General features: G+C 39.4%; 1 protein-coding gene across 1 annotated transcript in view; it reads left to right on the top strand.

The window, feature by feature from the left end:
- Positions 1-26836, top strand: part of Plcxd3 (phosphatidylinositol specific phospholipase C X domain containing 3) — a 211638-nt gene that overhangs the window by 140958 nt on the left and 43844 nt on the right. The gene's annotated exons all lie outside the window — the stretch shown is intronic.

Raw genomic sequence — 26836 nt, 5'->3', positions numbered from 1 at the left:
TCCCTGAACTCTGCCCAAAGTTTGTTTATGAGTCTCAGTATCTACTTTGATACAATGCTAGTTTGAGTCTTTCAGAGGCCCTCCTTGGTAGGATCCTATCCTGTTTCCTGTTTTCTCCTTCTTCTAATGACTGTCCAATTTACCTTTCTGTGTGAGAATTGACCATCTTACCCAGGGCCCTCCTTCTAGCTCACCTTCTTTAGGTGTACAGATTTTTGTAGGTTTATTCTATATTATATGTCTAGTATCGACTTATAAGTGAGTATACACCATGTGTATCTTTCTGTTTCTGGGATACCTCATTCAGGATGATCTTTTCTAGTTCCCACCATTTGCCTGCAAATTTCATGATTTCCTTGATTTTAATTGCTGAGTATATTCCATTGTGTAATCGTATCACAATTATTCGTTTCTGTATCCGTTTCTCTGCCGAGGGACATTTGAGTTGTTTCCAGGTTCTAGCTGTTACAAATAAAGCTGCTATAAACATGGTTGAACAAATGTCTTTGTTGTATACTTGAGCATATTTTGAATATATGCCTAAGAGTGGTATAACTGGATCTTGAGGAAGCACTATTCCTAATTTTCTGAGAAAGTGCCAGATTGATTTCCAAAGTGGTTGTACAACTTTACATTCCCACTAGCAATGGAGGAGGATTCCCCTTTCTCCACATCCTCTCCAGCTTGTATTGTCACTTGGATTTTTTATCTTAGCCATTCTGATGGGTGCAAGGTGAAATCTCAGGGTTTTGATTTGCATCTCCCTGATGACTAAGGACATTGAGCGTCTCTTTAAATGTTTCCCTGCCATTCTATATTCCTCTACAGAGAATTCTCTGTTTAGCTCTGTACCCCATTTTTAATTGGATTGCTTAATTTGTTGCTTTTTAACTTCTTTATTTCTTTATATATTCTGGATATTAGCCCTCTGTCAGATATGTGGTTGGTGAAGATCCTTTCCCAGTGTGTAGGCTGCACTTTTTTTTTTTTCTGTTGACAGTGTCCTTTGCTTTACAGAAGCTTTTAAGTTTCATGAGGTCACGTTTATTGATTGTTGACCTTAGAGCTTTTGCTGTTGGTGTTCTGTTCAGGAAGTTGTCACCTGTACTAATGAGTTCTAGGCTCTTCCCCATTTTTAATTCTAACCAATTTAGTGTATCTGGTTTTATGTTGAGGTCTTTGATCCACTTGGACTTTAGTTTTGTACAGAGTGATAAATATGGATCTATTTGTATTTTTCTGCATGTAGACATCTAGTTTGACCAGCACCATTTGTTGAAGGTGCTGTCTTTTTTCCATTGTATGGTTTTGGATTCTTTGACAAAAATCAAGCCTCCATAGGTGTGAGGGATTATTTCTGGGTCTTCAATTCAATTCCATTGAACCACCATTCTGTTTCTTTGCCAGTACCATGTAGTTTTTATCACTATTTCTCTGTAGTACAGCTTGCTATCAGGGATGCAGATACCTCCAGATGATCAGTTGTTGTACAGGATCATTTTAGCAATTTAGGTTTTTTGTTTTGCCATATAAAGTTGATTATTTTTCTTTCAAATTTTCTAAAGAATTGTTGGTATTTTGATGGGAATTGCATTGAATCTGTAGATTCCTTTTGGCAGGATGGCCATTTGCATTATTTCAATCCTACTGATCCATGAGCATGGGAGATCTTTCCATCTTCTGATATCTTCTTCAATGTCTTTCTTCAGAGACTTGAAGTTTTTTTTCAAACAGGTCTTTCACTTGCTTGTTTGGAATCACACCAAGGTACTTTGTGTTATTAGTGTTTATTGTGAAGGGTATTGTTTCCCTGATTTCTTTCTCAGCCCTTTTGTCTTTGTTATACAGGAAAGCTACTGATTTTTTTGATTTGTTGTTGAGTTAATTTTGTATCCAGCCACTTTGCTGAAGGTGTTTATCAACTGAAGGAGTTCTCTGGCTGAGTTTTTGGGATCGCTCATATAGACTATCATATCATCTGCAAACAGGGATACTTTCACTTCTTCCTTTCTGATTTGTATCCCCTTGATCTCCTTTAGCTGTCTTATTGCTCTAGCTAGGACTTCACGAACTAAGTTGAGGAGATATGGAGAGAGTAGACAGCCTTGCCTTGTCCCTGATTTCAGTGGGATTGATTTAAGTTTCTCTTCATTTAGTTTGATGTTGGCTATAGGCTTGCTGTATATGGTCTTTACTATGTTTAGGTATATACCTTGTATCCCTGATCTCTCCAAGACTTTACACATGAATGGGTGTTGGATTTTGTCAAATTCTTTTTTCTGTATCTAAGGAAATGATCATGTGGTTTTTCTCCTTCAGTTTTTTATATGATTGATTTCCATATAGTGAACCACCCCTACATACCTGGCATGAAGCCTACTTGGTCATGGTGAATGATATCTTTTATATGTTCTTAGATTCAGTTTGTCAGTATTTTATTGAGTATATTGAGTATTTTTTCATCAATGTTCATAAGAGAGATAGGTCTGAAGTTCTCTTTTTTTTGGTTGGGTCTTTGTGTGGTTTAGGTATCAAGGTGACGGTGGCTTCATAGAATGAGTTTGGTAAATTTCCTTCTGTTTCTCTTTTGTGGAACAATTTGAAGAGAATTTGAGTTAGTGCTGCTTTGAAGGTCTGGTAGAATTCTGCCCTGTAATCATCTGACCCTGGGTTGTTTTGTTTTGTTTTGTTTTGGAAGAGAGAATGTTGATGAGTGCTTCTATTTCTTCGAGGGCATATAGGACTATTCTATCGTTCTACCTGATCTTGATTTAATTTTCGTAGATGGAATCTATCAAAAAAATTGTCCATTTCCTTAAGATTTTTCAAATTTTTGTGGCAAATAGGCTTTTGTAGTATGACCTAATGATTGTTTGGATTTCCTCAGTGTCTGTTATTATGTCCCCCTTTTCGTTTCTGATTTTGCTGATTTGTATAGTTTCTGTCTGCCTTTCAGTTAGTTTGGCTAAGGGTTTGTCTATTTTGTTGATTTTCTCAAAGAACCAGCTCTTGGTTTCATTGATTCTTTGAATAGTTTTATTTGATTCTAATTCATTGATTTCAGCCTTGAGTTTGATTATTTCCCTGATGTCTACTCCTCTTGGATGTGTCTACTTCTTTTTTTTTCTAGGACATTCAGGTGGGCCATTAAGTTGCTTGTATGAGATATTTCAAATTTCTTCTTGAAGGCACTTAGTGGTATGAATTTTCCTTTTAGCCCTGCTTTCATTGTGTCCCATAAGTTTGGTTATTTGTGCCTTCATTTTCATTGAATTCTACAAAGTCTTTAATATCTTTCTTTATTTCTTCCATAACCCAGGTGTCATTGATGCAGGGAGTTGTTCAGTTTCCATGTGCGTGTAGGCTTTTTTCTATTTCTGCTGTTGTTGAGGTCCAACTTTAGTCTATGGTGGTCAGATAGAATACAAGGGATTATTTCAATCTTTTTCTATCTGTTGAGTCTTGCTTTGTGACCAACAATATGGTCTACTTTGGAGAAGGTTCCATGAGGTGCTGAGAAGAAGATAAATTCTTTTGTGTTTGGGTGTAAGTTTCTGTAGATGTCTGTTAGGTCCATTTGATTTAGGACCTCTGTAAGTGCCTTTATTTCCCTATTTAGCTTCTGTCTAGATGATATGTCTCTTGTTGAGAGTGGAGTATTGAAGTCTGCCACTATTTTTTTTTTTATTGATTGATTTGTTTATTTATAGATCGGCAAATTTCTGCTAAAATTCCAATGATCTTAATTGTGCCTACAGAGTTTTATTTGGTTTCCTGTTATCCAGAGGTCTCATGGACATGCTGCTTGTTGTTTTCAGTGAGTGGTGAAATTCAAATTAGTCTTCCTCTGCAAGAAAGTATAAAATTGACTTCTTTGCACTTATGTACCTGGGAAAGAAATCCTGACATTTATAAACCTCACTTTCAAAATTATGTTTTATTTAATCTTATCTTTCACTAAAAGTTTGTATTCATTATTTCTTTTTTTATTTTTTTATTAATTACACTTTATTCATTTTGTATCCCCCCATAAGCACCTCCCTCCTCCCCTCCCAATCCCACCCTCCCTCCCCTTTCTACATGCATGCCACTCCCCAAGTCCACCGATAGGGGAGGTTCTCCTCTTCTTTCTGATCTTAGTCTATCAGTTCTCATCAAAAGTGGCTGCATTGTCCTCTACTGTGGCCTGGTAAGGCTGCTCCCCCCTCAGGGGGAAGTGATCAACGAGCAAGCCAATCAGATTATGTCAGAGGCAGTCCCTCTTCCCATTACTATGTAACCCACTTGGACACTGAACTGCCATGGGCTACACCTGTGCAGGGGTTCCAGGTCATCTCCACAAATAGTCCTTGGTTGGAGTATGAGTCTCTGGGAAGTTCCCTGTGTTCAAATTATCTTGTTCTGTTGCTCTCCTTGTGGAGTTCCTGTCCCCTCCAGCTCTTACTATTTCCCACTTCTTACATAAAATTCCATTCACTCTGACCATCAGTTGGCCATCAGGCTCAGCATCTGCTTTGACAGTCTATACTGCAGAAGCTTTCAGAGGCCCTCTGTGGCAGGTTTCAAGGTTGTTTCCTGTTTTCTTCTGGCTTTCAGAGGCCCTCTGTAGCAGGTTCCGAGGTTGTTTCTTATTTTCTTTTTCTTCTGATGTCCATCCTCTTTGCCTTTCAGGATGGGGATTGAACATTTTAGTTAGGGTCCTCTCTTTTGCTTAGTTTGTTTAGATGTACAGATTTTAGTGGGTTTATTCTATGTTGTATGTTTATATGAGTGAGTATATACCATGGGTGTCTTTTTGCTTCTGCGACAACTCACTCAGGATGATCCTTTCCAGGTCCCACCATTTACCTGCAAATTTCATGATTTCCTTATTTTTCATTGCTGAGTAATACTCCATTGTATAGATGTACCACAGTTTCTGCATCCATTCTTCAGTTGAGGGGCATCTGGGCTGTTTCCAGCTTCTGGCTATTACAAATAAAGCTGCTACAAACATGGTTGAGCAAATGTCCTTTTTGTGTACTTGCGCCTCTTTTGGGTATATGCCTAGGAGTGGTATGGTTGGATCTTGAGGAAGCGCTATTCCTAGTTGTCTGAGAAAGCGCCAGATTGATTTCCAGAGTGGTTGTATCAGTTTACATTCCCACCAGCAGTGGAGAAGGGTTCCTCTTTCTCCACAACCTCTCCAGCATGTGTTGTCCCTTGAGTTTTTGATCTTGGCCATTCTGATGGGTGTAAGGTGAAATCTCAGGGTCATTTTGATTTGCATTTCCCTAATGGCTAATGAGGTTGAGCATTTCTTTAAGTGCTTCTCTGCCATTCGATATTCCTCTACAGAGAATTCTCTCTTTAGCTCTGTTCCCCATTTTTTAAGTGGATTACTTGGTTTATTGCTTTTCAGCTTGTTTAGTTCTTTATATATATATTGGATATGAGTCCTCTGTCAGATAAAGGGTTGGTGATGATTCTTTCCCAATCTTTAGGCAGTCGCTTTGTTTTGATGACGGTGTCCTTTGCTTTACAGAAGCTTTTCAATTTCATGAGGTCCCATTTATTGATTGTTGCTCTTAGAGCCTGTGCTGTTGGTGTTCTGTTCAGGAAGTTTTCTCCTGTACCAATGAGTTCTAGGCTATTCCCCACTTTTTTTTCTAGCCGTTTTAATGTGTCAGGTTTTATGTTGAGGTCTTTGATCCACTTGGACTTCAGTTTTGTGCAGGGTGATAAGTATGGATCTATTTTCATTTTTCTACATGTAGACATCCAGTTGGACCAGCACCATTTGTTGAAGATGCTATCTTTTTTTCCATTGTATGGTTTTGGCATCTTTGTCAAAAATCAGGTGTCCGTAAGTGTGTGGGTTTATTTCTGGGTCTTCTGTTCGATTCCATTGATCCACCATTCTGTTTCTATGCCAGTACCATGCAGTTTTTATAACTGTTACTCTATAGTACAGCTTGAGATCAGGGATGGAGATACCTCCAGAAGATCTTTTATTGTAGAGGATTGTTTTAGCAATTCTGGGTTTCTTGTTATTCCATACGAAGTTGAGAATTTTTCATTCCAGGTCTGTAAAGAATTGTGTTGGCAATTTGATGGGAATTGCATTAAATCTGTAGATTGCTTTTTGGTTAAGATGGCCATTTTTACTATGTTAATCCTGCCAAGCCATGAGCATGGGAGATCTTTCCATCTTCTCATATCTTCCTCTAATTCTTTCTTCAGAGACTTGAAATTTTTTTCATACAGGTCTTTGACTTGCTTGGTTAGGGTTACACCAAGGTACTTTATGTCATTTGTGGCTATTGTGAATGGTGTTGTTTCTCTAATCTCTTTCTCAGCCACTATTAAAGTGTTGGGATCAATGTGTGATTTAAACTTTAATAGTATTTCATTTGCAAATGTAGGTGCTCTTGTATTTGGGGCATAGATGTTCAGAATGGTAATGTCCTCCTGGTGAATTTTTTCCTTTGATGAGCATGAAGTGCCCTCCTCATCTTTTTTGATTAATTTTGGTTGAAAATATATTTCATTAGATATTAGCATAGCTACCCCAGCTTGTTTTCTAGGTCCATTTGCTTGAAAAACATTTTTCCATCCCTTTACTCTGAGGTAGTGTTTTTCTTTGTTACAGAGGTGTGTTTCTTGGGTGCAGCAGAATGTTGGATCCTGTTTCTGCATCTATTCTGTTAGTCTGTGTCTTTTTATTGGAGAGTTGAGTCCATTCATATTGATAGTGACCAATGAATGTTTATTATTATTATTATCTATTATTCTTAGATTTCACCCCTTTATGGTGTCCTTGATTTCTTCGATGTTTTGTGTTTGGGTCTTTTTTGGTTTTACTTTTTCTTTGAGAGAAGTATCCATTTCTGAAGTGTATTGTCAGCACCAGAGGTTCTTTCTTCCATCTCTTGTATTTTATTGGTGATGCTTACCTTTGTGGTTCCTGATCTTTTCTCTAAGTTCTTCAGCCCCAGGATTTCTATGTTTTTGTGTTCTTTATCACTTCTATCTGTTTTCATGCCTTGCACCATTTCCTTCATCTGTTTGAATGTGGATTCCTGTCTCTCTATGATGCTCTCTTTTTGTGTTCATTTCCTCTCTATATGCCAACAATTGTGCCTCTACTTGTGCCTCTATTTGTTTGGCTATATTTGCCTGTGTTTCTTTGAGGGCTTTGTTCATTTCCTCTTTATTTGCCTCCATTTGTGTAGCTATTTCTTTTTTTTTTTTCTTTTTCATTTTATTTTATTATTTTTTTTCAGTTACATTTTATTAACTCTGTACCCCAGCCGTGTCCCGATCCCTCATTTCCTCCCAGTCCCTCCCTCCCTCCCTCATCTCCACCATACCCCTTGCCAAGTCCACTGATAGGGGGGACCTCCTCCCCATTCATCTGATCCTGTTTTATCAGGTATCTTCAGGACTGGCTGCAAAGCTCTCCTCTGTGGCCTAACAGGACTGCTCCTCCCTTGGGGGGTGGGGAGGCCAAAGAGCCAGCCATTGAGTTCCTGTTAGAAATAGTCCTTGTTCCCCTCACTATGGGAAACCAATTGGTTACTGAGCTACCACAGGCTACATCTGAGCAGAGGTTCTAGGTTACATTCATACATGGTCCTTGGTTGCATGTCAGTCTCAGAAAAGACTCTGTGCCCAGATATTTTTGGTCCTTGTGGAGCTCCTATCCTTTCCTCAACGGAGGAATGGGTACAGAAATTGTGGTATTTTTACACAATGGAATACTACTCAGCAATCAAAAAGGAGGAAATCATGAAATTTGCAGGCAAATGGTGGGATCTAGAAAAGATCATCCTGAGTGAAATATCCCAGAAGGAGAAAGACAAACACGGTCTATACTCACTTATATAGACCTATAAGATATAATAAACATAATGAAATCTATACACCTAAAAAAGATAATCAAGAGAGTGGACATGGGGTAAGATGATCAATCCTCATTTTGAAAGACAGATGGGATGCACATTGAACATTGACAGGAGTCTACTGAGCGCATTGGAAAGACTCTAACTAGCAGTATTTTCAAAGCAAAGACTCATGACCAAACCTTTGGCAGAGTACAGGGAATCATAAGAAAGAAGGGTAGCTATTTCTTTGAGAGATTTGTTTGTTTCCTCTTCATGTGCCTCTACTAACTGGATAAGTATAGCTTTAAAGTCATTTTCCTGTGTTTCCAATGAATTGAAATATCCATTGATTTTGGGGGCTGCTGGTGGAGCCATGCTGTCCTGTTTTTTGTCGGTATGTTCTTATGCAGACCTCTGGCCATCTGCTTGTCCATAACCTTCACTATTTGTTTCTGGTATCTGTACTTCAGACTAGGTCTGTTTTTCTCTGGTGTCTAGAGTACTCTTCAGGAATATGAGAGAGGTCCACTGGTTTGAGAGTGCTTTGGTGTTTCAGCTGTAAGTTAGGGAGGAAGAGCTGCTGGTGCAGAATCATATTTACGGGGGAGCAATCGTGTGTGTGTGTGTGTGTGTGTGTGTGTGTGTGTGTGTGTGTAAGTGTGTCTTGAAGGTGAGAGTGTTAGAGAGTGTAGATGTTTGGAATGTATGGGTGAATTGCCAGAGCAGGAAGGGGTGCACTTTTTGTGGGTGCAGTTTAGGCAATATGCCTGTGCTAATTTCCTGAATACCTTTGGTGGTCTACAGTCCTGTCATACTGTCATTCTTGTATTCAGATATGTCTGGGCTTCAAGAGTTGATTGCCTGGACTTCACTGGTAGACCTGCAGAGCAGCGGCTTCAATATTGATAATACTGTTGCAAGAATCCCTATGTTGCTGCAGAACTTGAGGGCTGGTGTTACTGTCCATTGGGAGTCCAGTCACCTCGGCAGAACTAGGAGGCTGCTGGCACAGATGCCTTCTAGTAGGCCCTGGGGAGCTGCGGGCCTGGTTGGCCTAAGTGGAGCTGCTGGTACTGTGCACTGTGCTAGGAGCTGTAGGCAGTGTGGACAGGACACTGTGCTCTGTGGCAAGCACTGTGGGCTGCCCCTGCCACCTCTGCCTCTGCCAAAGAGGGAGAAGGTAGGCCTGTCGTGAGGAAATGCCGTGGGGATTGAGTATTCTCTGTTTCAAATCTCAAGCAGTGTGTTCTGTGCTAGGAGCAGCCAGCACTGTGCTCTGTGCTAGGAGTTGCGTGCCCTGTGGACCGCCTGCGCCTGCGCTGCCTGCACAGCTCCCTCAGCCTGTTAAAGGGGGAAGTTCCTGGCAATTGAGTCCCCAGGAGAAGTCTGAGGTTGACCTGTATCCTATTGGTCTCAGTTCAGGATTTGTCCCCTTCCTCCCTGGAAGCCTTGATGTCGTTGTTCTGGGTTCAGCTGCCTCTCCACTCACTAATTTCAGAGTTTCAGCTCCTCAGCTCCTCAGATACAGTGCACACTGGTAGCTGCCATCTTGGATTCCCTGAGCCTCCTTTTTTATATGGACACAATAGTACTGGATTAAGGTCTGCATATATTAATCCATCTTAACTTGATTAGTTCTGCAGGTACCCTTTGTCCAAATAAGGTCATATTCATAGGACTTTAATGTATTTTTGTATGATATATATCTATGTAGAATAACATTTTGAGTCCAGTGGCAAATCTAGTCCCCTGATTATAACACTCTTTTATGTATTCGCGCAGAGTTTCATACATTAGAAGTTTTTTGCGCCACTGTTTGCAGTCTTTTTTTATATACTGAACACCATTTGATTTATAACAACCATAAGAAAGAGGTATTATCTTACAGATGAAAAAAATAGGTCTAGGAAAATATAATACTTTCCCTTAGACTTCTTTTTCAGTGACTGATAGAACAGATACTCAGACACCATTCTCAAGCCACATCTTATACTCTATACATTACATATTTTGGCTTTTTAGAAATATGGTTATCTAGAGAGAGAGAGCTACAGATACAGAGACAGAGAGAGACAGAGACAGTGAAAGAGATACAAAGACTGACAGAGAGAGAGCATGCCATTGGTCAAGAATGGCTAATAGTATAGAGTCATGATTATCTGTGAGGTATAATTTGAGATATCAACAAATATTTCTTTAACTTCCTCTCATGAGAATAACAGCATCTAAAACCATTCATATTTCTTTCAATTAAAATATTAAATAATGTTAACATAAGAGAGTATCTATATTCTTTTCATATATTTTTTTAGTCTTTTAGTTAATAGTTCACATGTGATAATGAGAGTTGAACTGTTGTTGGAAAAGGTAAGAATAATGAGAAGAAAACTTTGAAGTAAAAATAATGTAGGTAACCCTATAGAATAGCATGCTGTGTGGACAGCAATAGTAGGAGAATCTTTAAAAGACAAGACTAAAGTTGAAAGAAGTATTTCAGCTAAGCTGAAGTATTTCAGCTAAGCTATGGAGAAATCTATCCTGTGAGTGATGGAGGGCTAGCTGTTGATATCTGACAGGTGTGTCTTTTAATCAGATGTGCCTTTTGATAACTGATGCATACTGCAAGATAGATGAAGAGTAAGTGGGTAAGTGGTTAGACCAGTTTTAGCAAGCTAGTTCACACTAGGTAAGGAAGTAAGAAACATTTGGAAGAGGATGATACTCAAGAAAGAGAAGGATGAAACAGTGACTATTTCGCTCTGTGCTTTGAATGTGAGAAATAAGGATGAGGTTTGTGATTGACGAGGAGAATAGAGGACCACTCACCAAGACAAAAACTAAAAACAGTCTTGAACGGGGACTCTGCAGTTAGAGCCATGCTAAATTTAAAAGCCATTTAAAGCACACAAGTAGATGTAGCCAACTGAGCGTTAAAATTATAAGCCAACTTATTTAGAGCTCTTCATACTCAGGGACAGTGAGAGCCACAGACCACCAGACTGAATGTAGTCTTCCTTGAAGAATCAAATCTTTTTTCTGTTGTTCACATACTAGCTGGGGTGTCTCGGTGCTTTGAAATTTAAATGAAATTGCAAAGCATCCATTGAATACCAAACCACTGCAAGCCCCCTCCTACTTGCTTCCTGTAATGTCTACCTTTCCTCTCTTAAGACTTAAACACTCACTGCTGTTGTATTGTTTGATAGTTCCGGTCATCGCACCTTATCTGTCCATGTGTTCGATTGCTCCAGGCTCAGGTACCACAGTGATCTTTAGATATTACTGAAGATCTGTGGAGATGAAAGAGATTGCATAATCACTGTAACATACATAACTGAAAAAGGAATTTCAGCTTTTGTCCGTAATTTTTCAACATAATATTTGTATTGATTCTTTGGGAATTTCACATCATGCACCCTGGTTCACACTCATTTTCCAGTCTTTCCATGTCTGCCTTCACCCGTGGTTTGTTTGTAATTTTAAGTCTTTTCTCTGTGCCCAGATATATGGTCCTTGTGGACCTCCTGTCCTCTCCAGGTCTTACTAACTCCCCCTTCTTTCATAAGATTCCCTGCACTCTGCCCAAGGTTTGGTTATGAGTCTAGCATCTGCTTTGATACACTGCTAAGTAGAGTCTTTCAGAGGCCCTCTATGATAGGTTCCTGTCCTGTTTCTTGTTTTCTTCTACTTCCAATATCCATCCCAATTGTCTTTCTAAGTGAGGATTGATCATCTTACCTCAGCTTCTTGTTTAGCTTCCTTAGGTGTACAGATTTTAGTATGGGTCTTTTCTGAGACTGATTCTCCAACCAAGGACCATGCATGGATATAACCTACAACCCCTGCTCAGATGTAGCCCATGGCAGCTCAGTGTCCAAGTGGGCTCCCTAGTAATGGGAAACAGGGACTGTCTTTGACATGAGCTCAATGGCTGGCTCTTTGACCTCCCTGCACCCCGGAGGGAGGAGCAGTCTTGCTAGGCCACAGAGGAAGACAATGTAGCCAGTCCTGATGAGACCTGATAAACTAGGGTCAGATGGAAGGGAAGGAGGACCGCCCCTATCAGTGGACTTAGTGAGGGGCAGGGAAGAGATGAGGAAGGGAGGGTGGGATTGGGAAGGAATAAGGGAGGGGACTACAGCTGGGATAAAAAGTAAATGAACTGTAATTAATATAAAAATAAAAACAAAAAAAGAGCAAATTGAAATGAAAAACAACAACAAAAAGTCCTCTCCCCACCCCGCCCCGAGGTATCTCCCCTAATGACATGTATATGACTTTGTACCTCAGCTAACCATCCTCTGGTAGTATGCTTTCTCCTTCCTATCCTTGGTCTCACCACTTTTCTCTCCTTACAGTCTAATTGCCTTTAAGAGTCTACATTCTTCTCCAGATGACTAAGGCTAAACTCATTGAGTTCCAGCAAAATATTCACCAAATAAAGAAAGCTTTTTATCTAACAGCACTACTTTCCGCTAACACTGCTTGATCTGATAAATGACTACTTTCCCTGTCACCAAATTAGCAAGCAAGGAAGTAGATACAAGAATGTGCTATTTTAGTAATTGTATCCCAAAAAGCTCCACATTTTGAGAAAATCCCTAGCTCTACCTCATGGTAGTGTGATTTATCTTGTCTGCCGGGCTGGTTAAAGAATTCCCAGTTGCTGGTCAGCTTGAGAATTGTTAACCTTTAGAACTGATTGACCCTATGACCTGGGAACAGAAGAGGATATAAAAAAGCCAGCAGTGGTTGAGAAAAGAAGATTGGGAAGAGAAGAGAAGGCAGTTGGAGCAGAAGATATTCTTAGGAGACAGATGAGCCAGGAGAAGCTGAGCTGAGCAGATAGGCTAGAAGAGTTGTTATAGAGTGTAGCTGCTGGTATTGGGAAAATGGGAGAAGAGAGTGTTTAAATGGATTGTTGGGGAACTGAGGGAGGAACAGTTGGGAGAAATATTGAAGGCCTGGGCTGGAAATTAAAAGGAACACTTGGGAAAGAAATTAGATTCAGGAATTCTCTCTCTCTCTCTTCTTTCTCTCTATCTAATGTTAGGGGTTGAAACTGGGGAGATAAAGGGTGAGAAAAGGAACAACCCATGATGTATCAAAGACAAATTGCATCTCACTGGAAATAGAGACAAAACCGAGAAATTCCCAGGATAAACTGACCCTTTCTCTTGCTACACTAACCCTGTCTTGGAAAAAAAAGGAAGCTGTATTTTTTGACTTTTATATTTTAGGCATGGCCCAAGTCTCCTATGATCTCTTCAAGTTCACAAGAGTACAGCCATTTCAATATACAATTCTCTACTTAGGAAAACATTTACCCATACTACAATCTCGTTTTGCCTTATGGCCAATAGCCATTCCATGATTTCCTTGTAGGAGAATAAATAACTTTTGAAAAGCCATAAAGAAGAATGTGCTTACAGAGTGAATGGCTTTCATTTATCTTTTATAGCATTTGATGTTCTTTAAGAGCTTCTAAACCATACTTAAACAATTTTTGGCTATTTATGCTCTTGTATGCTACTCTTAAAGTAAGGCTTGTAGAAAAAAAAACAATCAAATACTAGGAAAGTACTGAAAGTCATATTTTACACCACTCTCCTCAGAGTCTCAATGTACATTACCATACAAAAGACACTTGAAAATATTTTATTGAAGAATCCTATTTAAATTTAACTAGTAGTGTTTTCCACATACTTTTTAAAGATAATACTAACAGCCCATGAAGCTAATTGTGAAGAACAGTTTTCAGCCATCTGTTCTAACTCAGTATCTCTCACTTGCTTGAGGCTTATACATCTGGAAAAGTAGAGTTGTGCCATCAAAACAAGAGAAAGACAAGCATGGAAAATGGCAGCAAGAGAATTTTAAAACTAGATAGGATGGGAGACCCTAGAGGTCTAACTCTTTAACAGGTCCCTACCCAGCCTTGAGAGTCCTTTGCTTCAATCCTTCCCTAGCACAAACACCCTGTTTAAATGCATGTTATAACCTTAGTAAACTCCAATTTCGCTTCAAAAAAAAATGAAAGGAAATTTAAAAAGTGATTAAAAAAGAGAATCCTATAGTTAGAAACAATTTTTACCTTCTAAAATCATACAAATTACTTGCCAATGGTTTACAAATCTATCTACCTTGTAACCAGGGCATCATAGCATTCTTACAAGCATTCTCTAGTCATGCTTAGTTTTACACACGTTAGAGTCGCTTGCATTTTACACTTGCACTGCTGGGTCCTCAGTGGTGTGGGATGGTATCAAGGGGAACGTTCTAGCATTCTAGACAGAGCCTGATAAGAAAAAGTCACTTTCTGGCCTACTAGCTAGGAAGGCAATTGGCCTCCCCCTAAAATAGGCAGTGTAGGAAAATTTTTTGTTATTTTTTCTTCAGATCAAGGGAAGAAGCCTAAAATTTTGCTATTTTTTTTCCAAGTATCCTATTGCCTTTTGTGCCAACAGTATTCATCCCAAAGGTCCTATGTTAGAACCAAAAGATACAATGAATTTTTTCTGTGGCCAAAGGAAATGTCACCACATAACCGTCAGGCAGGCAACTTAAGAATCTGCCTCTGAAGTTTTGAAATTTGAACTGAGTTGTCCATTTGACCAGCTTGTTTCACTACAGTTAAAAAATATCATTTCTAATATTTTGTTTAACAAAATCTCAAGCATCCAAGCATAAAGCTAGTGGTTGAAGTTGCGGGTGGCTTTCAGGGAAACTAAATCTAGCCTGGATCTAAAGACCTTGGCTTTTAGTCTGGCCATCAATTCTAAATACTACAGATGTGTTTTCCACACTTCAGCAATGCCAAAAGACACAGATTTTTTTTTATTGCTTAAAGGCCTATTTTTAATTTATTTTTCAAACACCAGCTTTTGCACCTCACCCCCACGGAATTCACACATTCTTAAAAAGAAGGTGTGTGTCTTGAGTCAATTCCTTTCCTAATATGTGGAAGTTTATTAAACTACTGCTTTTTGTTTTATTTTTTAAAGCAAATATCACTTGTCATATTTTTAGGAGAAAATGTATCTTTGTAAGTAAGTTAATACTGTTCAATGCTCTGTATGATTACAGTAATCATACTATGTTATTATCAGTTGTCTTAAGGTGATCTCTGTTGCATCTTATGCTATTTTACATGGATTATATGATTTGGCATTCATAAAATCTCTCAGATGAAGGCGCTATTGCTTTCCTATCTTAAAAATGCAAGTGTTGGACAACTTCCCCTCATAGTACAGCTAAGAAAAGGTAGATCCAAGACTTAAGCCCAAGCTGCTGTGTTTATTTATTCCTGTTTGTGTTTCTGTTCTGCTCTGTATTTCAAGTATGTAGCAGTAGAGTCTTAAAAATCACTATATTATCTGTTACTGGGAATCTCTAACACCTGACTGCAATTTTGCTTAGATTTCATGAAATGGTAATATCCAAACCAAATTACGCAGTATATTCAAATGGACTAAGTTCAGTTTAGTATTTATCTTCTGAGGGCGCTGAAGAATGAAGTATATTAAGAGGTGTAAGATGTATTGGCAAGATACCACTGAAATAGAATATCCATAACCTCATGCAAATTGCATAATAGTGAGAGAATTAGAACTCAAAACCTATAGATTCCTATAGGAATTATGCCTGGTACCTGAAAATGTTTTGATTAGCTTTAAAGACAGAATATCGTTGTGATAGACATAAATATTTAGGGGGTGGCTATTCATGCTGAGGAAATAGGAAGAACAAAGTACAGGCATAAAACATTCTGGAAACAAAAATAGAATTGATCACCATAGACTGATGTCAGTGGAACATGAAACATAAAGGAGGGGTAGGTTACCTAATATTATTGGACCATCTAAGTTTGCTAATTGGTGCTTAGGGGAGTTAGACTCCTATACTTACATACAGATGGAGGAGGTAGGGGTGCTTGAGTACTGCATCTCAAGAAGATGACTCAGGTCCTTGAGAAAATGTACATCTTAAGAAAGGAGCAAAATTGTTTAAAATTGCAATTTTTTCTAATGCTCTAAGAATTAGGAAGTCAAACATAATTTGTCAAAAAAAAAGTTTTTCTAAAATTTAGTCACACCGAGAAGAGCATTAAGGCCATCTTGTTGAGTAACTTCATGTCTAAAATGAATGGGTTAACAATGCTTTATGCATTAATAAAATTTATGAGAAAAATAAAAGCACAATAAGTGGAGAACAAAGAACATGGTGGGTCTAGGGAAACTGAAGAGAAAATTTTACAACTAAGTTTAATCAGAGTTGTATTAGAAGGAAATTGAATGGTCAGATCAGAACTAGACCTCAGGGATAAAAATAATTCAGAGATGTAGGTTGGCTGAAGAAGGAAAAAGCTGAAGTTGCACTCACCCCCAAACAGTTCCAAGGTAGAAACGGTAAGTGCTGGGGAAAAAAAATAAACCCGAGTAAGAGATGTTAGCATAGAGTGACTTCAGTTCCACTGGCAGTGCTGCCACTGGAATCCTGGAAGTCAATCTACATGAACAACATCCCTTAGATAAAGAAGACTGGGAGCTCTGTCTGCTAATCCACAATCTTCCTAATTGTGACATCGAAACTCCAGGTTGCTGTTGCACACGCCATGTTACCCAGCTGGTCATACATGGGAAAGGCAATTGTACTCACTGAGTTGCTGCACTGTGCCAGGGACTTTGTCATATGCAATGTTAATTGTGCCCATTCGATTCTCCATATAGCCTACCAGCTTAGGTGTTAGCAGCTGGAAACTGTGGTACATATTTATGATCACAGCATTTGGAAGGTGGAGGAAGGATATCATGAATCCTGAACACAGAAAGACAGTAAGATAAAGAACACAAGTAAAAGTTAAAATCAAAAAAAGAGAAATAAAAGGAAATAGAAAGTAGGTAATAGTAGATATATTGGACATAAAAATTTGAGACTATGTTTCTAGTACCTTACTCAAAAAATTTCAGAACAAATATCCCATAATCAAGGATTGAGAGATGACTTGGTTGTTAAAAGCACTGGTTGCTCTTTTAGAGAACTTGAGTTTGTGAGTTTCTGAGCATCCACAGCAACCCACAACCATCTGTAATTTCAGTTGCCGAAGGATCCTGATATTCTCTCCTGGCCTCTGTGGGTCCTACGTTCATGTGGTGCACATATATACATGCAGGCCACCCTCATAGATATAAGACAAAATGAAGCAACTCTTTTAAAATGCCATAAATAATAAATTAGGATTATCATATGGGCCTATTTTACTCTTCTTTCCATCCTTATTCTTACCAATCTGTACAGCTTGGCAATAGGTGTATGTTAATGTATTACGTGTTCACTCTGAGAAGCAAATGCTGGGGGAAAAGGCATTCTAAAGGAAAGAAGATCTGAAGCGAGTGGCATGGGGCCACTGGAAATTACTGATACAGAATAACAGAATTGGAAGGAAACTTGGAGGTGACTGAGTTCGGTCCTTCTTTTGCCTTATATCCATTTCCATTTGTCCTTTTTTGATTTTTTTTTCTGAAAATTAAGACCCAAATGAATGCTAAAGTGGTTACCCCAGGTCACAGAACCAACAGGCAGCCAAGATAAAATCAAAATCCAAGTCCCTGGGTTCTAGAACAGAGTCCTTCAACAACCCATGGAAGTATGGCCAGAGAAGGAAAAAAAGTCCAGGGAAGGCCAGAGAGCATCGTGGTATAGAAACCACAAGGGAGGCATATGCTGGCTGTCAATCTCCAAATCACGGTGTGCGGACGTCTGTGGTAGCAGATCCAGTGTGGGGCCTGATGACTGGTGCAGCAGCTTTTGCAGGGCCACCCTTCTCTGGGTTCTCAGGTTCTGTGCCATGAAGTCAGTCAACTTCTCTTTCTTGTCCAGTGGGAACGCAACCAAGCTTTGAGCCTCCTGCTGTTGTATTTACAGTTTATTGTCTGGAAGCCATTCAGCTACAATATCAGACTTCTTAACAGCATTTTGGAGCTAAGAAAAGGCTGAGTCTGAAATGGTTCCAAGTCAGTTGCAAAGTTACATGAGGCAGCACTAGCCACAGGAAGAGCAGCTTGTCACTATCCCCAGCCAGGACTTGCCATCGGATAAATCAGCAGACTACTAGAACAACGAGTAATAGATTCTTTTTCATTCAGTAGAAGAATAATGGTGTCTCCTCAGCAACATACATCTAAGGAGCAAGAACATGAGTGACATCATGGAAAGGCATTGAAGAGTCATTTTGTGTATAAAATGTTGTTAGGATGACAGGATTAGTCCCAAATATGTTTTAAGAAATTGAAGGTCAGAAGAAAGGAGAGTTTACTTTGGTACTGAAGCTACTGCTGTGGTCAATTCATATGCTAGATTTACAAGGAGTGTACAAAGAACCTATTGTATAAAGGAAGTTCCAGAAAACAATTGTTCCCCAGCTCAGAGCATGGCAATCTGGAACATGGTGATAGTGACATTGTAAAAATGCAGATTTCTGGCTGCCTCCCTCAGACAACCATTTTGAAGGCTCCAGTGAGCCCACATGATTTTTTGTGTATTTATTTATTTAGTTAGTTATATCTCATAATTACTCACTTTGAGTAGTGTCGCTCACTACTGTAATCAAGTTGCACGTAAGCATGTCACTGCGTCTGGGGAGAACTGATCTCCACACCCGAAAGGGTCCTTCTCTGTAGACTCAGGAAGCCCTGGGGTAAACTGAAGTCGAGATTCCTTTACTCATAAGATCCAAATTTAAGTTCCTGTTTGTTGGGTCTGTCACTCAGGTGAAAACACTTATAAGTGATTTTAAAAATTCAGCCATTTCCCATTGGCATCATCTCTCTTATGCTGCCCAGCTTGGTGACAGTGCTATTATGAAGATAGAAGCACAAGAAAATGATCCCTCCTAGGAAACTTTGTTCCCCTTTGCTAAAAATCACATTTATTCTCAGTCCAGGAGTTTTATAATTTCCAGGCTCAGTGTTTCTGCTATGTTAGTTAACATCATGGCTGTTTGCATCCCACTTGCCCCCTAAGATGATGTCAAGCAATATAAAAAGGAGAAAGTAGGAAAAGGAGGATGTGGATAAGGGGAGAAATTGTTGTTGTTGAAACTCATCTAACATTAAGACTCTGACAAATAGTGAGTTCAGGATGAATCTGCTTTGGTATGGAAGGAAAAGTTATCTGTAAAAATCTTTAACAACTTTAAATTGAAAGCGGAATATGCATAAAATTTCTTTCTCTTCTACTCAGCTGATGATATGCAGGTAAACAGACACCTTTCATTGTCTGTGTCAATGAAGTCAAAGACTGGAAGGGATTACAAGCTGTTGGGAAATCAGTTCTATTCAATTTATATTAAGTGTATATTAGTCGACATGAGAGAAGGTGACAGAGATGGAAAGAGAGAATATGGCATGTGATCAAGAGATGCATACTTGCCAGATCCCATTTTCCTTAGATTTTCTAGGGCAATCGAGTTTAATGTAGAAAGAAAACTAGCCTAATATATAACTACAATTCTCTATGAGATTCAGATAGATTATCTAGATAGCTATGGATTAGATAGAGATAAATATTACAAACTGAGAGGAAGTGAATAGAGAAGATAATTGTCCAGGAAGCAGGGATAGTTCATCAAGTAGATGGTAATACAGCTGTTGGGTATTTCACTCAGCAAGTAAGGTGTTAGAGAGATTTATTTGGGTTTTATTTTATTTATTTGGGATCTATTACCAGTAGAAAGCAAGCTATATCTGATTCAAGAGACCCAGACCTCTCGCCTTCTCAGGTCACATTCTGGGCCACAAAGATGAGGCTCCCAGGTCTTCCAGGCAGCTCATCCTTTCTACTTTTTATTTACGGGGCTTCTGACATGTGTGATAAATTCATTCTAGGAAGAACTAAAATGTACACTGTAGTGTAAAATGGCAAAGGAGTTCTGTAATTGTCCATTAGGGAAGACCTCTCAGTTTCAGTGTACAGTTGAACAGGCTGGTCCATTACTTGTTGCAGTGATGGAGTACATGCCACAGGAGGGAACATGAGACATTCACTAAGAGGATGCTGGGTAGAACCTACAGGATAGGGGCTCTGGGTGGGCAAAGTTGGGGACGCTTAAGATGGTTTGTGCCTGGTCTCACTGCATCTTGTTATGCTGTGTTAGGTTGATATGCCTGGGAAGCTTGCTCTTTTCTGAAGGAAAGTGGAAATGGAGGGACAGTGGAACCTGGGGAGAAAGGAAGTAGGGGGGCAGGGAATAAGAGGAGGGAGAGAAGGGTGCTGAGTTCAGGATGTATCGTGTGAGAGAGGAATTGACAAAAAGAAAAAGAAAAATATATAGGTTCTCTCTACATCAGTGCTGTTAGGAAGCAAGGACGATTTCATGACTGGGTTTCTCAATAAATCTTGTCTGTAGGCCAGAATAAAATAAAACTGATTGGCAATGAAGTCACAGTCACTCGTTTCCGTCCAGAGAGCTAGATATTCAGTTATTTGCTTATGCCACACAGACCTTGTTTTTGTCCTTAAATAAAATACGATAGAAAAGTCTTCCTTTATCATGACCCCAGAGTGATCTTGTTTGAAGATGGTATTCTGAAAGACTGTTTTTCTACAAGAGGGAAAGTATGCAACCCACCATCCAGGTGCCAGGGACTGCTGCTTCATTTGGCCTGGAAGTGTTATTGTGAATAAGGTTTCCTGTGGACTTTTGTCTTTGCAGCACTTTTTGTTCTTGAAGCAACTAGGGCTATGTCTATTCTGAAAGCCAGAACCACAGTGCTAATGAGAGAAATCAGAGTTAATTTATAGTCTACACTATGGATTACCTACTAAAAATGCAAGCTCTTCAAGTTGAACCATACTGACAGTCAATTTCCCTCTTCTGTGATCTAAAATCTGTGCTTATTCACTGGACAACTACGGGAACTGGTTCCGAGGAAGTACATGTACTCTTGGGTGGTAGAAAATGAAAGCTCGATCCAGAGGAAGAAATGCGGAACTAAGTCTCTTTGTACGAGAACCTGCTGACCTTATGGAACTCACGAGTATTCTCTTCAAGGTTTCTCAGCTCTCTCGGGGCACAAAGACGGAAGGGGGAAGTATGGACTTTTTATGAGACTTAGGTGGTTCATGCTATGAGGCAGATACATCCATCAATTGTTTCACTGCTACGCCAGATATGAGGAGACATTAGGGGTGAACGGATACCCAGCTACATCCAGATCGTGTTCTTAGCGCACACGACTCCAGGTGACTGATCCACTTTTTTCCCCTGCTTTGATCTTTTGAGACAGGGTTTCCCTATGTAGCCCTGGCTGTCCTCGAACTCATTCAGATCTGCCTGTCTGTGCCTCCCAAGGGCTGGAATTAGAGGCATGTACCATCACCGCCTGGTCCTGACCTCCTTTTGAAAGTGTGCTTAGTTGAAGGAGGTGAAAGGAGCCGACTCCTTTATTCTCTCAGCATCCACGCTAAGGAAGCATCTCAGGAGTGACCTGCTAATAACACCCCAGGCAAGCTCAGCCTTTAACTCACCAACTCAGCTGAGAACATGTTATCTCCTGCAGTAACTTCAATATAAAAAAAAATTTAATTAAAAACCCGGAAATATGAAAAATTTTCCAAAATATCGGCTTGGATAATTTTAGAAGAAACTATTACACATGTTGTTTATAGACTTTAATATTTGGCTTCATTGATCGGAGGACAGGTTTTCTAGCTTTTGTTCCTGTCTATAATTATAGCCTATTGTTAATTAACTTATTTACAAGTACTAAAAATAATTAGACAGGAATATCTGGGGAGTCACCTTTACTGTCATAATTGACTGTAAAATAAAAATCACAGGCAGAGCTTGAATTTTTGCTTTAAAATTTTTTCTCCTTTTACCCCCTTATCATTTACTTCTCTGTGGTCTCAGATGTTAAAAGCTGAGCAGCTTATAGGTTGTTACAGAGGTTGTGATATCCTGTCTGAGAAAAGCAGTGGGTAGTGACAAGACTATAGTGTGTGATTTCATTAGCAAATGTTAAAAGCGCAAGGAGCCCTTTGAAAACGCATGTGGGACCCAGACCCCTTTGTTGTCTGGTCGCTAAACAAAAATGGCATTGCCTGTATTAGTTAACCGAGGCTCGAAAACAACCCAGAGGAGAAAATTAACGACAGCTAATACTATCAATTGCTATTTATGAACACAGATCTTTTTTTCTTTTGCAGTTAATTTTTGCAGGATTTTCTTCAGGTTGTTTGTTTGGTGAAATAAAAACACAGTATGCAGTGTATAATGACTAACATTGTGGTAACTTGGTGGAAGTTCACAGTTCCATATAAATTCACTGTTCACAGAAACAATATGGAAATTTAAGAGAAATGATGGCATTGTTTCTCAGTGACCTGACAAGTTCATTTTATTCTTTTTCCACTCTTACCGGTTGGTCATTAAAGAATTACATAATGACTTTGACTCTGTTGCCACCAGGAAGAGCAGACTGCCACAGGTGTTTCTGTCTGTTCTTGACAGGAGGATTTTACTTGCATGCGCACGTGCTCACGCTCATACACACACACACACACACACACACACACACACACACACACAGTTTACTGCAGCTGTATACCTACTCTTCAACATTTCACCCATGTATCAACAGGCAAGCAACCCCCAATAAGATAGAGCAGAGGCCTCATCTCCTGAAAGTGAAAAAAAAAACTCTTTAATTCTGTGAACCACGAGAAATCCACTTTGATGTCTCAGTTGCACAAGACGTGTGGGGGCTGGGGTGGAGGGACTCAGTGCTATACCGTTCTCACACTTACTGTAGGCCATCAGCTTGAAACTGACTGCATGTGTACGAGTATTAGAAAGTGGGAGGAGTGAAAATAGGCATTAAACTGGCCCTTTCAACAGTTACATTTCTTTCTCGTAGCACACGAAGAGAAGATGAATTTCACGTGAACTGTGCCCCTGTCTCCCAATTGAAGACAGAGATAACTGGTTCCTAAAAATGTGCCCAAATCTTCTCTCCTACTAGGCATGCCCTAGAAGATTCATTCATATTCTTTTTATCTTGCTCTGGATACTAGCTTTTCTTTTGGTAATTTTCCCAGAGGTATTTCATTGGAAAGAAGAAGGAAGTGATTATGAAATTTACATTTTGCTCTCAATACTGACTCTCTGATATTTTCAGCCTCTTCTTTGTCTATGGCGCCTATTTAAAAAAATCTATACTGAACTCACTTGTGGGGAATGAGGGATGGAGAAAGTAATACAGTCATTTGGTGACTAAGATGGCATTTATGCTGTGACTTAGAGAATTATAATTTCTTTTTGTTTTCAGAGTAGGCCAGCATGGTTCCCCCTGGAAGCGTCAGGATATCTAAGGACAGAAGGAAGAATCCACACATGCATTAGGTTGACCTCTCAGCAAACAGGGAATTGTTTTTTTTTTATTTTTTATTTAACTTTTACTAATTACACTTTATTCATTTTGTATCCCCCCATAAGCCCCTCCCTCTTCCCTCCCGGTCCCACCCTCCCCCCCTTTCTGCATGCATGCCCCTCCCCAAGTCCACTGATAGGGGAGGTCCTCCTCTCCTTTCTGATCTTCGTCTATCAGTTCTGCATTGTCAGGGTTCTAGGTTATCTCCATGAATAGTCCTTGGTTAGAGTATGAGTCTCTGGGAAGTTCCCTGTGTTCAAATTTTCTTGTTCTGTTGCTCTCCTTGTGGAGTTCCCGTACCCTCCAGCTCTTACTATTTCCCATTGTTAAGGGTGGACCATGCACTTGTTAAGGGACAAGAAAGGAATTATGTAATATCTTCATAAAAGTCTGCCTCAGAATCTTTGTCCTTGTGTTATAGGACGATCTCCTAGACATGAGAGGTTTATGTAAGAGACACAATTATAGACCAGGACAAGACATAGTTTGCAGCTGAGTATTAAAATTGTAACCTTTAGATGAGATATTCTGCAGGGACTAATCAGACAGATGACAAAAGTAAGTTATCCATATCTGAGGAAAATTATGTTTTGACGTTTCCTGCCATTTTTCTTCCTTTAAAACATCTTGATTTTTTTTTTGCTGTTAAATATTTCACTGCTTAATATTAAGCATTTCTTTTTTCAAATGTTCATATTAAATCATCTGTATTTTTAAATATCTTTTTATGGGCTGGAGCTGTGGTTCATAGGATCAAGTGCTTAAATTCAGGTCCTCAGAACCCACATGAAAACCCAGGTGTGATGTGGTAGCATGGGGGGGGGGGTGTTGTCATGCCAGTATTGGGGAGGCAGACACAGGAGGATCCTGGGAAGTTTGCTTACTAGTCAGGCTGATGGACTAAGTTGGAAAGTGATAAAGAAAGATACCCAATGTGACTCTCATGCCACCCACATACACTTTCGTGTATGTGCACAGATGTGTACACACATTTGTATAAGACACAAATATGCATAACACACACACACACACACACACACACACACACACTTACTTTTTTTTCTGTGATAAAATAAAATAATGAGCCTGGTTTTGAAAACATTTCCAGATAAAAGGTTTCAAGCTATACAATGACCAGGATGTCCATGAGCGTCTGAAAGCTCCATCCAGATACGTAGCACTTTGTGTGGTTATTGATGGCAGTCTACATAAAAAAGGCAAAAACAGCCATTCTATAAAAAGACTTTCAACCACAAAATTCAGTAAATTCCCTGAAAATTTGATAACATTATGTAATACATTACATAACAACATATTTTGTTGTTGTAATACATAACATTACAACATATTTTGTTGTAACAATCTGAGATCAAAAAAAGGTATGCTATAGACTTGCCATTTTTTGTATAATTTTTCTGCTAAAATGTATTACTTGATTGTTAATAGTACACATCAAATGGATTAAATGCTCTCTTACTGAATTAACTTGACAACAAGGGAGTCACTGTTGGGACCTCTGAAAGATAGCTGAGAAACAACTTTGAACAAGTGCGGTTGGCCTCTGTACCTGTTTTTTTTCTCTCTTTCCATTTTTGAAGTGGGAAGGGACAATTTTACAACAACTTGACAAAAAAAAGCAGTGCTGAGAGTCCCTACTCCTCTGGCCTTCACTCTGAGATCTAATAATGCAGGGTGGGGTCTGATGAGGAAAGGATAGGAGCTCCACAAGGACCAAACATATCTGGGCACAGGGTCTTTTCTGAGACTGACATGCAACGAAGGACCATGTATGAATGTAACCTAGAACCTCTGCTCAGATGTAGCCTGTGGTAACTCAGTAACCAATTGGTTTCCCATAGTGAGGAGAACAAGGACTATTTCTAACAGGAACTCAATGACTGGCTCTTTGGCCTCCCCACCCCCACAAGGAAGGAGCAGTCCTGTTAGGCCACAGAGGAGAGCTTTGCAGCCAGTCCTGAAGATACCTGATAAAACAGGATCAGATGAATGGGGAGGAGGTTCCCCCTATCAGTGGACTTGGCAAGGGGCACGGTGTAGATAAGGGAGGGAGGGACTGGGAGGGAATGAGGGATCGGGACACGGCTGGGATACAGAGTTAATAAAATGTAACTGATAAGAAAAAAATAAAATTAAAAAAAATACAAAACAGAAAAAAAAATAATGCAGGGTGGGAATAGCACCTCTCTCTGAGAAGCATAGACATTTTAAGTTGCTTTAATTTCCCTGCCAATTAGACATTTAAGATGTCAAGTGCATCTCCTGGCAACCTTTGACCATTTAATATTCTTTGGTAAAAGAGCTAAGGCAAGGAGTTATTCTAAGTGGCCAAAAGTTATATGGAGGAATGGCTACTCCTTCATTATCAGAGGAAAATCTGTGTAGATTTTTATGCATATGGAAACGTAAGGGCATCATAATACTAGCATTGACTGTAGCTAAAGACATGAAGAGATTGGGCACCAGAAGTCTTGGCCTAGAAGTGGGTCTCTCAGCCTTAGCAATATTCTGGATAACGTAATTTATTTTGGGAAGTATCTCATGCATGGTGGGATCTTCTGAAGCATCTGTGGCCTCTAGTCAGTGGATTCTAGAAGACCCTTTCCCCAGATCCTGACAGGGAGAAAACATTTTCAAATGCTCAAAATGCCTCCCACCCAGAGGGAGGTACACAGATTGAGGTTGCCCCTGAGCCAAAATCAGTCAGTATCATTCACTTGTTTCCAAGAGTATGATTTCTTTGCACATGGAGTAGATAGAACCAGTATCCCAGGGCTTAGGGAGACAACAAAATTAATTGTATGGCTTTTTTTCTGCTTATACAACTGTGACAGAACTTACACATTTTTGGTGTGTGCTGACATCCTTTGCATTAGTCATCTCTGGAGTTTACTCATCTATCTAAGTGGCACTGTAACAATTTTGGAAAAATTTCAGTGGGGGTGGAGGACAACTTTATCCTTTATCAGTGAATTGGTTTTTTAAACAACCTAAACTCATTCAGAGTCAAGTTCAGTAACTAAGGTGGGTGAGCAAAGTGGATGACACGGAGAAAAATAGAAGTAGAACAATAAAAAGATCAAATTTTTTTTCTTGTGAGCCACGTGGACAGACCTTGAAGTTGATGCTAGTAGAAGAGTCATGAAAAGATTTTGAGTCATCCTGTCACGGGAGAGATAAATGTGCAATCGTCTTCATGAGCAACAGTCTGAACGATAGCTCACTATCAGCTTCTAAGTTTGTGGTATAAAAAAAAATACTTTAGAGACATACTCTACTTCAAAGACATACCTCATGGAATTCGAAAAGAAGGAAAATAAATTCTAGGCTCTTAAAACTTCTTTTTTATTTATGCTAATTATCATTTGTATAACTTGGATAAATTTAGATACACAGAATTTGACTATATTATACAATTTCCCTTGCTTAGAAAGGACTAAGTTGTTGGTCCTCTCAGACCCTTCTTGTGGGTTCCACAGTGGATCTGGAGCCCAATATGTTTGTTTGTTTGTTTGTTTGTCT

This window comes from Psammomys obesus, unplaced genomic scaffold (assembly GCF_907164565.1).
Source record: "Psammomys obesus unplaced genomic scaffold, mPsaObe1.curated_primary_1811, whole genome shotgun sequence".
NCBI classification, from domain to species: domain Eukaryota; kingdom Metazoa; phylum Chordata; class Mammalia; order Rodentia; family Muridae; genus Psammomys; species Psammomys obesus.
Note: the sequence above shows the minus strand (reverse complement) of the source record. Positions and strands in the feature narration are given on the sequence as shown.